The sequence below is a fragment of the Lolium rigidum genome, chromosome 1 (genome assembly GCF_022539505.1).
Source record: "Lolium rigidum isolate FL_2022 chromosome 1, APGP_CSIRO_Lrig_0.1, whole genome shotgun sequence".
Taxonomy (NCBI): domain Eukaryota; kingdom Viridiplantae; phylum Streptophyta; class Magnoliopsida; order Poales; family Poaceae; genus Lolium; species Lolium rigidum.
This window is the reverse complement of record NC_061508.1, coordinates 179,669,961-179,684,482: the sequence shown is the minus strand read 5'-3', so window position 1 is coordinate 179,684,482 and position 14,522 is coordinate 179,669,961.

The window sequence follows — 14,522 nt, the reverse complement described above, 5'->3', positions numbered from 1 at the left end:
TGTTAGCAATAGCTGCATTTTTCGATTATGAGATTTGGCAGATGGATGTCAAAACGGCGTTCCTTAATGGTGATATTGAGGAAGAGTTGTATATGGTACAACCCAAGGGTTTTGTCGATCCTAAAAATGCTGACAAGGTATGCAAACTTCAGCGTTCCATTTATGGATCGAAGCAAGCATCCCGGAGTTGGAACCGACGCTTTGATAAGGTGATCAAATACTTCGGGTTTATACGGACTCATGGTGAGGCCTCGTATTTACAAGAAAGTGAGTGGGAGCTCCGTAGCGTTCCCGATATTATATGTAGATGACATATTATTGATTGGGAATGATATAGAACTATTAAGCGAGTGTTAAAGGTTATTTGAATAAGTGTTTTTCAATGAAAGACCTTGGTGAAGCAGCATACATTTTAGGCATCAAGATTTATAGAGATAGATCAAGATGCCTAATAGGGCTTTCACAGAGTACATACCTGGACAAGATTCTGAAGAAGTTTAGAATGGATGAAAGCAAGAAAGGGTTCTTGCCTATGTTGCCAGGTAAGGTCTTGAGTAAAACTCAAGGTCCAGCTACGGCAGAAGAAAGAGAGAGGATGAACAAGATCCCATATGCCTCGGCAGTAGCCTCTACCATGTATGCCATGTTGTGTACTAGACCGGATATCGCACATGTTGTTAGTTTGACCAGCAGATATCAAACTGATCCAGGAATGGAACACTGGACAGCGGTCAAGAATATCCTAAATTACTTGAAAAGAACTAAGGATATGTTTCTTTGTTATGGCGGTGACCAAGAGCTCGTTGTAACGAGTTACACCGATGCAAGTTGGAACACTAATCCTGATGACTCTAAGTCTCATTCTGGGTACGTGTTTATATTGAATGGTGTTGCACTAAGCTGGAGCAGTTCCAAGCAGTGCACGGTGGCGAAGTCTTCAACTGAATCGGAATACATAGCGGCTTCGGAGGCTTCATCAGAAGCGGTATGGATGAAGAGGTTCATTGTTGAGCTTGGTGTGGTTCCTAGTGCATTGGACCCATTAGTCATATATTGTGACAACATGGGTGCCATCGCCAATGCACAAGAACCAAGGTCACACAAGAAGCTGAAACATATCAAGCTGCGTTTTCATTCGATTCGCGAGTACATCGAAGATGGTGAAGTAAAGATTTGCAAAGTACACACAGATATGAATGTGGCAGATCCGTTGACTAAAGCTCTCCCTAGGGCAAAGCATGACCAACACCAGAATGCCATGGGTGTTAGGTACCTTACAATGTAATCTAGATTATTGACTCTAGTGCAAGTGGGAGACTGTTGGAGATATGCCCAAGAGGCAATAATAAAGTGGTTATTATAATATATCTTTGTGTTTATGATAAATGTTTGCATACCATGCTATAATTGTATTAACCAAAACATTGATACATGTGTGTTATGTAAACAACAAGGAGTCCCTAGTAAGCCTCTTGTATAACTAGCTTATTGATTAATAGATGATCATGGTTTCGTGATCATGAACATTGGATGTTATTAATAACAAGGTTATGTCATTAGATGAATGATATAATGGACACACACCCAAATAAGCGTAGCATAAGATCACGTCATTAAGTTCAATTTGCTATAAGCTTCCGATACATAGTTACCTTATCCTTCGACCATGAGATCATGTAAATCACTTATACCGGAAGGGTACTTTGATTACATCAAAAGCCACTGCGTAAATGGGTGGTCATAAAGATGGGATTAAGTATTCGGAAAGTGTGAGTTGAGGCATATGGATCAAGAGTGGGATTTGTCCATCCCGATGACGGATAGATATACTCTGGGCCCTCTCGGTGGAATGTCGTCTGATTAGCTAGAGCAAGCATGTGACTGGTTCACAAGAGATGATATGCCACGGTACGAGTAAAGAGTACTTGTCGGTGACGAGGTTGAACAAGGTATCGTGATACCGATGATCGAACCTCGGACAAGTAGAGTATAGCGTGACAAAGGGAATCGGTATCGTATGTAAATGGTTCAATCGATCACTAAGTTATCGTTGAATGTGTAGGAGCCATTATGGATCTCCAGATCCCGCTATTGGTTATTGGTCGGAGAGATGTCTCAACCATGTCTGCAAAGTTCACGAACCGTAGGGTGACACACTTAAGGTTTGATGTCGTTTTAAGTAGATATGGAATATGGAATGGAGTTCGAATTTTGTTCGGAGTCTCGGATGGGATCCAGGACATCATGAGGAGGTCTGGAATGGTGGAGAATAAGATTCATATATAGGAAGTCACTTTCCAAGTTTGGAAATGATTCGATGCATTTATGGAAGGCGCTTGAATGTTCTAGAACCTTCTTGAAGAAATCACTATGAAGGTGGAGTCTCGGTTGGACTCCACCAACCCTAACTTGCCAACCAAGTAGGAGGGTGGAGTCCATGGTGGACTCCACCTCCTTGGCCGGCCAAGAAAGGGGGAAAGGGAGGAGTCCATGTCCCTCTAGGTTTCGTCCATATGGAAGTTTTTGAATTGGGGTCTTATTCGAACACTTTGGGCAAACCCTAGGGATTCCACCTATATAAAGAGGAGGAGAGGGAGGGGGCCGGCCACACCAATCCAGCCGCACCCCCAAGGGCTCCCAGGCCGGCGCCCCCTCTCCCAAACCCTAGCCGCCCCCTCCTCATACTACTCCCATAAGCGCTTAGGCGAAGCCCTGCGGGAGTTCTCCATCACCGCCGCCACCACGCTGTCGTGCTGTCGGGATTCCGAGGAAGATCTACTACTTCTGCTGCTCGCTGGAATGGGGAGAAGGACGTCGTCATAACACACCGAACGTGTGACCGAGTACGGAGGTGCTGCCCGACTGTGGCACCGTCAAGATCTTCTACGCGCTTTTGCAAGCGGCAAGTGATCGACTACATCCACCACGAGATCTAATCTCGTTAACGCTTAGCGATCTTCAAGGGTATGTTGATCTTCACCTCGTTGCTACCATCTACTAGATTAGATCTTGGCTTGTTGTTTGTTCTTGCGGTAGGAATTTTTTTGTTTCCTATGCTACGAATCCATCACATCTAAGTTTGGTTTCTTTGTTATTTGGATAGGTGAACTCTTTCTTTCTGATGAGGTACACTAGGATAGCCCTTGATACGATGATTAAGTCTAAGGTTGTACCAGTATTGTATCGTAGTATTATTATTAGGGAATAATGTAGCCACATCATGTGGTAGGCCAATTAGGGTTAAATTAGTGTTGCGTTTGGTTTTGGGTCTGTCCAAACCAAACCAGGTCAGCCCACCTAGTGGGGCGCCCTAGCTACCCCCTCATATAAGGGAGCTGGCCGGCTAGGGTTAGGGTTAGCTTAGGTTGAATCCAAATAATGTAGAACATCAAGTTCATGTTATCACCGTCCCTATGGGATCGGCATGCGTGACGGCGTCTTGGACGTTCGTCTAGTTATCCATCAATAAAGGCGTGGTAGTTCTTGAGTCTGTCAAGGGTGATCGTGCGTGCGAGAAGGTCCTCGTACTGTCGAGGGTTATCGAGCTTGCCGTGTCTATTCTGCTTGAGGTTCGGCGTTCTTCATTGAGTTTCTCGCCGGATTGGCGTTCCCCATCTTCAGGTTACGTGTATCGCACACGTGATTGGGAGAATTATCGGTTCCATTCGATCGAGGTGGTGCACTGTGAAAGATCGGGCCAACGACCCGTATCATCTGATGATGAGGACATCCAGGCAGCTTGGTACACTAGGATAGCCCTTGATACGATGATTAAGTCTAAGGTTGCACCAGTATTGTATCGTAGTATTATTATTAGGGAATAATGTAGCCACATCATGTGGTGGGCCAATTAGGGTTTAATTTGTGTTGGTTTTGGTTTTGGGCCTGTTCAAACCAAACCAGGCCAGCCCACCTAGTGGGGCGCCCCAGCTACCCCCTCATATAAGGGAGCTGGCCGGCTAGGATTAGGGTTAGCTTAGATTGAATCCAAATAATGTAGAACATCAAGTTCATGTTATCACCGTCCCTATGGGATCGGCGTGCGTGACGGCGTCTTGGACATTCGTTCGGTTATCCATCAATAAATGCATGATAGTTCTTGAGTCTGTCAAGGGTGATTGTGCGTGCGAGAAGGTCCTCGAACTGTCGAGGGTTATCGAGCCTGGCGTGTCTATTCTTCTTGAGGTTCGGCGTTCTTCATCGAGTTGCTCGCTGGATTGGCGTTCCCCATCTTCAGGTTACGTGTACCGCACACATGATTGGGAGACTTATCGGTTCCATTGGATCGAGGTGGTGCACCGTGAAAGATCGGGCCAACGACCCGTATCATCTTGGTATCAAAGCACTAGGTTGATCACGGTGCAATTTGATTTTTGTTCGCTGTTGTTTTTGTCGATTTGAAGTGGATGTCGTTGGGCAATCTGTTACCATACTGTTGGTGAAGATCGAGGAAGCCTTCGTTCATGCGGAGGAGGTGGCGGCAGCAAGGGATAGAAAGGAGTAGTGCTGCAGAATCTCTGCCACGATAGGATTTTGCAGGAATTCTCTGCCACGGCAGGAAAAATCGCGAGGAAGAAGATCAGATCCGTCAGGCGGCCGGCACCACAACCTGGCAGACCGGCCTCAGCACCGGACGGGCCGGCGCCACGGCCGGTAGACTGGCCACCAGACCGGATGGACCGGCGCCACGGCCGGCCAGGCCGGCCTCCAGACCGGATGGGTCGGTGGAAAACTGGATCTAGCGGCGGTGCCAACCGGGGTAGAAGTACTGTGAGCAGGGGCGTGTCACCCGGCCACCAGGCCGGCAGACCGGGCCACAGGATGGACGGTCCGGTCCACGGGCCGGCCGAACCGGACCCCTGGCCGGCCAAACCGGCATCAGGGTCGGCAGGACCGGCGACCAGGCCGGCAGTTGCACATGTTGCTGTTTTTCTGCTGCTGTTGCTGCTGCTTGTTCGTCGCGGAGTGTATGAAAATTTTTCTTCAAGGAGGGAGACATTGGTGATTCAAAAGAGTGCATACTCAGGTGTTTTGAACTTATCTGGATCTAAGGCAGACGGGAATTTGTTCTGTTTGTTTTGGGTGACATGCATGGTGCGCTTCATTTGCATTTGGAAGGATGCTTGTGTCTTCAATTAGGTTAATAGCGTCGAAGACCAAAGGGAACCAAGGTCAAGTCAAGCTAGTCGAGAGGGAGAATGAGGTGTGGAAGACTGGCGATGCTTGAGGATGAAGACCGGCGATGTTGCTTATCTGACGCCACCCTTTTTCTAGCAGACCCACACGCGTTGGGGACAACGGTTCTTGAAGAAGGGGAGGATGATGAGGACATCCAGGCAGTTTTGTACACTAGGATAGCCCTTGATACGATGATTAAGTCTAAGGTTGTACCAGCATTGTATCGTAGTATTATTATTAGGGAATAATATAGCCATGTCATGTGGTGGGCCAATTAGGGTTAAATTAGTGTTGCGTTTGGTTTTGGGCCTGTCCAAACCAAACCAGGTTAGCCCACCTAGTGGGGCGCCCCAGCTACCCCCTCATATAAGGGAGCTGGCTAGCTAGGGTTAGGGTTAGCTTTGATTGAATCCAAATAATGTAGAACATCAAGTTCATGTTATCACCGTCCCTATGGGATCGGCGTGCGTGACGGTGTCTTGGACGTTCGTTCGGTTATCAATCAATAAATGCGTGATAGTTCTTGAGTCTGTCAAGGGTGATCGTGTGTGCGAGAATGTCCTCGAACTGTCGAGGGTTATCGAGCTTGGCGTGTCTATTCTGCTTGAGGTTCGGCATTCTTCGTCGAGTTGCTCGCCGGATTGGCGTTCCCCATCTTCAGGTTACGTATATCGCACACGTGATTGGGAGACTTATCGGTTCCATTGGATCGAGGTGGTGCACCGTGAAAGATCGGGCCAATGACCCGTATCACTTTCAGATCCATCCTCCAAAGGAACCAGACATGAGAATTTATCGTCATCCGGCTCGAGCAATAATAAAATAAATAAGACCACGGAAGATCCATAATTGAATTATGGTATATATTGACTCATCATTGAAAATAATCCTATTCTTATGGGTAAATGCTCAATATTCAAGTGGGCTTAGAAATTTGATCATCATCGTACTTTGTGCCGCACACCCCCACACCAGTTAGGTGCAAGGTCGTTTTCTTGTTTCAATTTTTTCTGTTTCTGTTTCTTTTCTTTTATACTCCCTCTGTTCCATTCTATAGTGCCTATAGTTTTTTGGCACGGAAATTAGCGCAAGAGTATTTTTTACACAAGATCCCTAGCTGAACGATTTGAGATCAACATAAAACTTGGGAAATCCATATCTTACTGATTTACCATAACAAATTTGGGACCCGAACGATTTGGGAGCTGAACAAGGAGGGGTTAATTGAAAAAAAGCTAAGCTACAACCTTATATTCTGAAACAAATGCCAAAAATCTATAGGCACTATAGAAAGGAACGGAGGGAGTATTTTTTATTTTCATTTATTTTTCTTTTCATATTTTAAAATAAAATGTTAAATTTGGAAAATCGGCATATTTAAAATAATCTTCATATTTTTTAAAATATGCATATTCAAAATCATTTAAATTTAAAAAACTAAGTATGAAAAAAATCAATCTTTAAAAATGTTCAAATCCAAAGAACTTTTTCAAATTTCAAAATATTCAGATTTTGAAAAAAAAAACAGATATGAAAAGTGTTCATATTTGAAAATTGCTCAAACTCGAAAAAATAACAGAGAAGAAATGGAAAGAAATACGAGAAAGAGAAAAAACCCGGACCATCCCAACGTTTCCCGCCTAGGTGGGCGGAGGTACGTTTGTGTCGACTAGATCGGCGGACAACACCTCCCGTGCGAGGCAAAACCTATTTATCGCCCGTTGCGACGTAGAATAGGCCCCTCCCGCTAACGGGTCGGTTTGAGCCATGACCCATCAACGCGCAAAGCTAGGAATGCTTCGGTTTTTCTCGGTTTTGGGAACCTTTCGGAAGGTTCCGATCAAGATTTCATGTTTTTTTTCTTATGTTTTCTCGGTTTTCTTTCTTTTTTCTGTTTTCTTTTTTTCTATTTTTCCTTTTCATCTTTTTCTTTTTCCTATTTTGATGATATTTTATTTTGAACAATTTTCAAACCTAAACAATTTGTAATTTCGAGCATTTTTTAATTTAAAATTTTCAAATGTTAACAATTTTAAAATGTGAACATTTTTAAATTTGAACAAAATTTAAATATAAACCTTTTCAACTTCAAATATTTGAAAATTTATATAATTACGTAGGCCGGTTGGTTAGGCCGGCCCAGCAAGCAGGCACCCAGCTGGAGTGTGGACCACTTTCAAGTGATGCGGTCGTTCGTACCGTCCATTTCTGTCATCAAACCAGACCACATCACAGTCTGATTCATGCTCTAGTATACGTACAACTATATGGGCTGGTGAAAGGACATGTAGCCCCCATGTGTGGTGCATCTCATATAGGGTTTCAAGTTGGATAATTTTCCCGGTTTACTGAATTGAGAGGTTGCACCTTTAATTTCATAAGAAAATCATCCTCCATTCGTTTCCATGTTTTCACCTTGTGTGGAGGTAGCTCTTGTTGTCATCTTTCTAGCAAAATTGGTTTCACCGTATTCCGAGTTTCCTATAAGGGAGCTGGCCGGTTAGGGTTAGGGTTAGCTTAGGTTGAATCCAAATAATGTAGAACATCAAGTTCATGTTATCACCGTCCCTATGGGATCAGCGTGCGTGACGGCGTCTTGGACGTTCGTCCGGTTATCCATCAATAAAGGTGTGATAGTTCTTGAGTCCGTCAAGGGTGATCGTGCGTGCGAGAAGGTCCTCGAACTGCAGAGGGTTATCGAGCTTGGCATGTCTATTCTCCTTGAGGTTCGACATTCTTCATCGAGTTGCTCACCGGATTGGCGTTCCCCATCTTCAGGTTACGTGTATCGCACACGTGATTGGGAGACTTATCGATTCCATTGGATCGAGGTGGTGCACCGTGAAAGATCGGGCCAACGACCCGTATCATATGATGATGAGGACAACCAGGCAGCTTGGTACACTAGGACAGCCCTTGATACAATGGTTAAGTCTAAGGTTGTACCAGTATTGCATCGTAGTATTATTATTAGAGAATAATGTAGCCAGGTCATGTGGTGGGCCAATTAGGGTTAAATTAGTGTTGCGTTTGGTTTTAGGCCTGTCCAAACCAAACCAGGTTAGCCCACCTAGTGGGGCGCCCCAGCTACCCCCTCATATAAGGGAGCTGGCCGGCTAGGGTTGGGGTTAGCTTTGATTGAATCCAAATAATGTAGAACATTAAGTTCATGTTATCACCGTCTCTATGGGATCGGCGTGCGTGACGGAGTGTTGGACGTTTGTCGGTTATCCATCAATAAATGTGTGATAGTTCTTGAGTCTGTCAAGGGTGATCGTGCGTGCGAGAAGGTCCTCGAACTGTCGAGAGTTATCGAGCTTGGCGTGTCTATTCTGCTTGAGTTTCAGCGTTCTTCGTCGAGTTGCTCGCCGGATTGGCGTTCCCCATCTTTAGGTTACGTGTATCGCACACGTGATTGGGAGACTTATCGGTTCCATTGGATCGAGGTGGTGCACCGTGAAAGATCGGGCCAACGACCCGTATCACTTTTGGATCCATCCTCCAAAGGAACCAGACATGAAAATTTATCATCATCCGGCTCGAGCAATAATAAAAACAATAAGGCCACAGAAGATCCATAATTTAATTATGGTATATAATGACTCATCATTGAAAAGAATCCTATTCTTATGGGTAAATGCTCAATATTCAAGTGGGCTTAGAAATTTGATCATCATCGTATTGTGTGCCGCACACCCCCACACCAGTTAGGTGCAGGGCCGTTTTCTTGTTTCAATTTTTCCGGTTTCTGTTTCTGTTTCTTTTCTATTTTTTTCTTTCCATTTATTTTTCTTTTAATATTTAAAATAAAATGTTAAATTTGGAAAATCTGCATATTTAAAATAATCTTCCTATTTTTCAAAATATGCATATTCAAAATCGTTTAAATTTAAAAAACAAAGTATGAACAAAATCAATATTTAAAAACGTTCAAATCCAAATAAATTGTTGAAATTTCAAAATATTCAGATTTTGAAAAAAAAATCAGATATGAAAAGTGTTCATATTTTAAAATTGCTCAAACTCGAAAGAATAACAGAGAAGAAATGGAAAGAAAAACGAGAAAGAAAAAAAACCGGACCATCCCAACGTTTCCCGCCTAGGTGGGCGGCGGTACGTATGCCGACCAGATCGGTGGACAATACCTCCCGTGCGAGGCAAAACCTATTTATCGCCCGTTGCGAGGTAGAATAGGCCCCTCCCGCTAACGGGGCGGTTTGAGCCATGACCCATCAACGCGCAGAGCTAGGAAAGCTTCGGTTTTTCCCGGTTTTAGGAACCTTCCGGAAGGTTCCGATCAGGATTTCATGTTTTTTTCTTATGTTTTCTCGGTTTTCTTTCTTTTTTCTGTTTTCTTTTTTTCTATTTTTCCTATTCATCTTTTTTTTCCTGTTTTTATGATATTTTATTTTGAACAATTTTCAAACATAAAAAATTTGTAATTTCGAGCATTTTTTAATTTAAAATTTTCAAATGTTAACAATTTTAAAATGTGGACATTTTTAAATTTGAACAAAATTTTAAATATAAACCTTTTCAACTTCAAATATTTGAAAATTTAAATAATTACGTAGGTCGGCTGGTAACGCCGGCCCAGCAAGCAGGCACCCAGCGGGAGTGTGGACCGCTTTCAAGCGATGCGGTCGTCCGTCCCGTCCATTTCTGTCATCAAGCCAGATCACATCACAGTCTGATTCATCTTTCGTATACGTACAACCGGATGGGCTGGTGAAAGAACATGTAGCTCCCATGTGTGGTGCATCTCATGTAGCGTGTTTGAGTTGAATGATTTTCCCGGTTTACTGCATTGAGAGATTGCACCTTTAATTTCATAAGAAATTCATCCTCCATTCTTCTCCATGTTTCTAGCAAAATTGGTTTCACCGCATTCCGAGTTACCTATCTCAAGTTATCGCGTTTCTCGTATCACAGTTTTATTATAAAGAAAATGAAAAAGAAAAAAGGGGTGGTAGAACCGGTTGGGCCTGCTCCCGAGCCCCGGATCGCATCCGTACCGGCAGTATGGGCCGGTAATCCGTCGGACGTTCTTCTTCCTGGATCTGCTATCCTTTTTCTTTGGGTGCCATGTCTCGTGAGATTTTCTAGCTCGTCAACTGAAGGCAACTACGGTCAAAAAAGTACTCGTTCGTTGCACGTTTCGTAAAGTCATTGCCTTTACGAGGCAACTGAACATTTTGTGACTGACTAAAAATCTCGGTTAAGAAACCGTTTTCTTTTTCCCACACACTAGGCCGCACCACCGCACTGGGCCCCCGCCCGGCCCAGCTGTGCCCGCTCCCTTAGCAGGCCGCCTCGCTCCCAGGCCGGCACAGCCCGCGCTGCACCAGGCCACCACCAGGCCGCCGCCTGGCCAGCCCGTTACCGCTCGCCGCCTCCCACCGCATGCACGCCTCGCGTGCGGCCGCTTCCCTGTCGCTGGTCGCTCAATCTGAGCGATTGGCACGCGCCTGGCTCGATAGCAGGGCATTGACCCCGCGCTGCTCACGCCCCCGCACGCGCATGCCGCCCTGTGCCGCAGCTTCCTCTCACACGTCGTGCCGCCAGCTCTCTCTCTCCTCTATGATTTGGTTGTTTTGGTTGCAAACGGTAGTACCGCCCCACTCAGCAGTAGTACCGGTTTGGGTCGAATTTTTGTATGTTTTCTATACAGTTTTGACGCAAACAGTAGCACCTCTTCAACAAGCGGTAGTACCGGTTTGGGTCGAGAATCTGGCCGTTTTCCAGCCCTAACAGTCATATTTTTGGGCCTCTATTTATACCTCACTTTCACCTCCTTCCAAAGTAGCTTTTCCCATCTATTATCTCTCCTCCATTGTTGACTTTGAAGAGCTTGATCCTCGTCTTGATTCCCCACTATTTTTTGCATCTTTTTTGGGGAAAGGAGAGAGGAAATCTAGATCTAGTGCTCCACTAAGTGAATCCCTCTCCAAGTGAGAGCATCTTGCTAGATCTAGATCTTGGAGTCATTTGGGTTCCTCCTCCTATTTGTTCTTCCTCCGTTATTCCCCCAATAGATTTTGTAACTTTGTTGGAATTTGGGAGAGAAGGATTTGGGCATCTTAGTGGTGTTCTTAGTCATCGCATTAGGTGCATCGGTTTGGGTTCTCTCCGGGGTTTGGGTCTCGTGTGAGTTCGTGTGAGTTCCCTCTAGGGTCCTTGTTGACCTTAGTGGTATTGTTGCATTTGTGTCCTTGTCGCCTTTGTGGCGTGGTAGCCTTTGTGGCCTTGTTGCCTTGTTGCCTTTGTGGCCTTGTCGCCTTTGTGGCGTAGTAGCCTTCGTGGCGTTGTTTCCTTCGTGGCGCGTTGTAGCCTTTGTGGTCATGGAGCCGTTTGTGGTGCGTTGGAGCCTTTGTGGTCTTTTTGTCGTGTGTGGCGTGTTGTAGCCTTTGTGGCCTTGTACTTGAGAGCCTCCCTATTGTGGAGTTTGCCTCAAGCTTGATACTTGGGTGTTTTTCCCAAGCTTGTACGGGTTCATTGACCATCCTCAAGGGTCCCTTAGTGGATCGAGGCTTTCCCTTTGGTGGAAAGGCTCGAGGAGAACACGGTGGCCCTAGCGGCTCATTGGAGTGCCTCTTTCCTCCACACCGCTCCAACAGAGACATAGCACCCAAGGGTGTGAACTTTGGGATACATCGTCGTCTCCTCGTGCACCGATTACTTCTCAACCCTAGCTCCTTTACCTATGCGCTTTATATTGTGATAGCCTTCGTGCTTGATGTTCCATATCTAGTTTGCTATCACCTTGTTTCTCATCATGCTTAGCATAGGTTGTTGATGCACATAGGCAAACCCTAGTTGATAGGCTTTGTGCTTAACAAGTAAACCTTAGTTTTATTCCGCCTTGTTAAGCCATCAAGTAGAAGTTTTTACAACCCGCCTATTCACCCCCCCTCTAGGAGACATCCTTGTACATTCAATTGGTGTCACAGCTAGGTCTCTCTTATCTTATTAGGCTTCACCGCCTTGAGTGTAAAGATGTCGGTTAAAGGATTAGTGCACAATGACACTTTTACATTTGATGGCACTAACTATTATGCTTGGAAATTCTACATGCTTGATTATTTTCGGCGCATGCACCCACATGTGGAGCAAATTCTTGATATGGTTTTTCCTCCTCCTAAGGATCCACAAAAACCATCTCTTGAGAAGAAGAAAAACTCTTATCTAGATGCTCAAGCTACTATAGTGCTTTGCCATGTTGTGAGCCATATATGTTGGGTGCTTTGGGCAAGTAATGTATTCACCCGCACGTGGGTCCAGAATAGGTGGGGCCAAATTTTTGGTGCCGATGTATATGATACGGGGTGCTCAAATCTGAATGTATGTTTATACTAAATATTATCTACGTACATACATGCATCCAATTATGGATAAATCTTAAGCATCTATTTACAAATAGAGCTACATGGTTCGATGGGAAATATTGGAAGAAAGGTTTGTCCCTCACACTAACGTTGGATAAGCTCTATTGGGAGCACTAGTTTTTTTAAGAGGTTTATATTATGAAACATATTTACTACTATTCTAGTACATCCGTTTCTAATGAAAATGAGGCTTATATTTTTCTAAAAGTCGAACTAACATGAAGATTGTCCATTTTTTTATAAAAATTTACTATTTATAGTCCAGAGTCCACACATTTAGATATATTTACTATCCTCGAGAGTTGGCGTGGTGTGGGTCTATGGAAGGTGGCGTGATGTTGGGTCGGCAGGAGGAGAGGTAGCAGGGTTGTACTTCCCAAAAAATTACTGATTTTTTTACCATTTGAAACATATTGAAAGTATAGAACATTCAAAAACCCAAAAAACAGGGAGAATTTGAAAATAATTTTACACGCCGATTTAATTTTTTCGCGAGATCGAACCAAAATTTTATACAGTTCTCGCGGGACGGAGCCACACTGAGGGAGTCCAAAAGCGTCTCTCCCCACTCCCATCCAGTCAACTATCTCTCTCGGTCTCGCACACCCGTGGACGAGGCGCCATGGCGGCGGTCTGGGAGAACAGGAGGGGTAGTTCTGTAAACACCACCAGATCCGGTGTACATATTTCATCCAGTCCCCGAGAGCATGGATCTGGTGGTGTCGAGCTCATCCTCCTTCCCCTGGTTCTCCTCCTACGGCGTCTCCCTTTCGCCCAAATCTGGTGGTGTCGAGCTTATCCTCCTCCTCCTCCTTTGTGCTCCCCCCTTCGGCCAAATCGGAACCGTCCCCCCGGGGGACAGCGACCCTGACCACCGCCGACACCAAGGTCGTCGATGTGGTACCCCATCGTGCTCACGGTCTAGGGTTATTCTGTTATAGTTTTTATTATATGCCTAATGCTAGATAGTCTATACATGTTAATGTTTAGTGTGCTCATATCCGCGAAGTATCAATCAAACATTGACTCTTTTTTCTGTTACATTTGCAGTTCTAAAGAAAAGGATTTGCCATGCAAAGATTCGAACTAGATTGATTTATTTTTTCTATTTTTTATTTACATGTAATATGGGTATCATATTTCGGTGACACCGCACGAAAGGCCAGATTTGAAGCTTGAAGCTAACGCCACAACTTGTTGGTGATGCAGAAAATGTAAAAAAAATTATTTTTTGCAAAATCTTGGTTTCTTTCACGTGTATTTTTTTATCTTACATTGGTGAATATTTTTTTGCATTCTGGTGAAATTCTATGTCTTGGAGTGTAACACGCACCACAATTTTTTTTGCCTGGATTTATGGTTGTTGTGAACACCAGAGCTAAGTCTTCCATATGCCTGTCTTAGCTGACTCATACGGAGACTTTTGGATAAAATTGGTTCCCTCTTGGAGTACTATAATTCAATCCCTAAGCTCTTTAGCTGAATCGATGTCATTGACTTGGTCAAGGGTTCATGCCACTTCTTTGGCTGAGTTCATTAGTGACGAAAAACTCGCTACTTTCGGTGACACCGCACGAAAGGCGAGATTTGAAACCGAAGCTAACGCCAACTCTCAGATGTGCAGTTGAGAAGGAGGGCCTGATCGCTTTCCCTATTTCTTTCTAGGGTCTTCCTTGCAAATAGTCAGGACATAGCTGTAACCTACTTTTTCTTTGAGGTCCTTTTTGTATTATGCCCATTATTTTAATGTATGCAGCAACCGTGTACTTCTAGACCCTTCCGTGTTCACAAAAATAAAAAATGTCTTTAGCGAGCCGGCATGCCTTGCCTCCTTAAGATATTGCAAATATCACCCAATATATATCGGTCTCTTGTTGACAAACTACTCAATTTACTTGGGTTTGCGCAAACCACGTTCAAAGAAAGGCTATTTTAATGAATAGTTTTTGCAGTACTGTG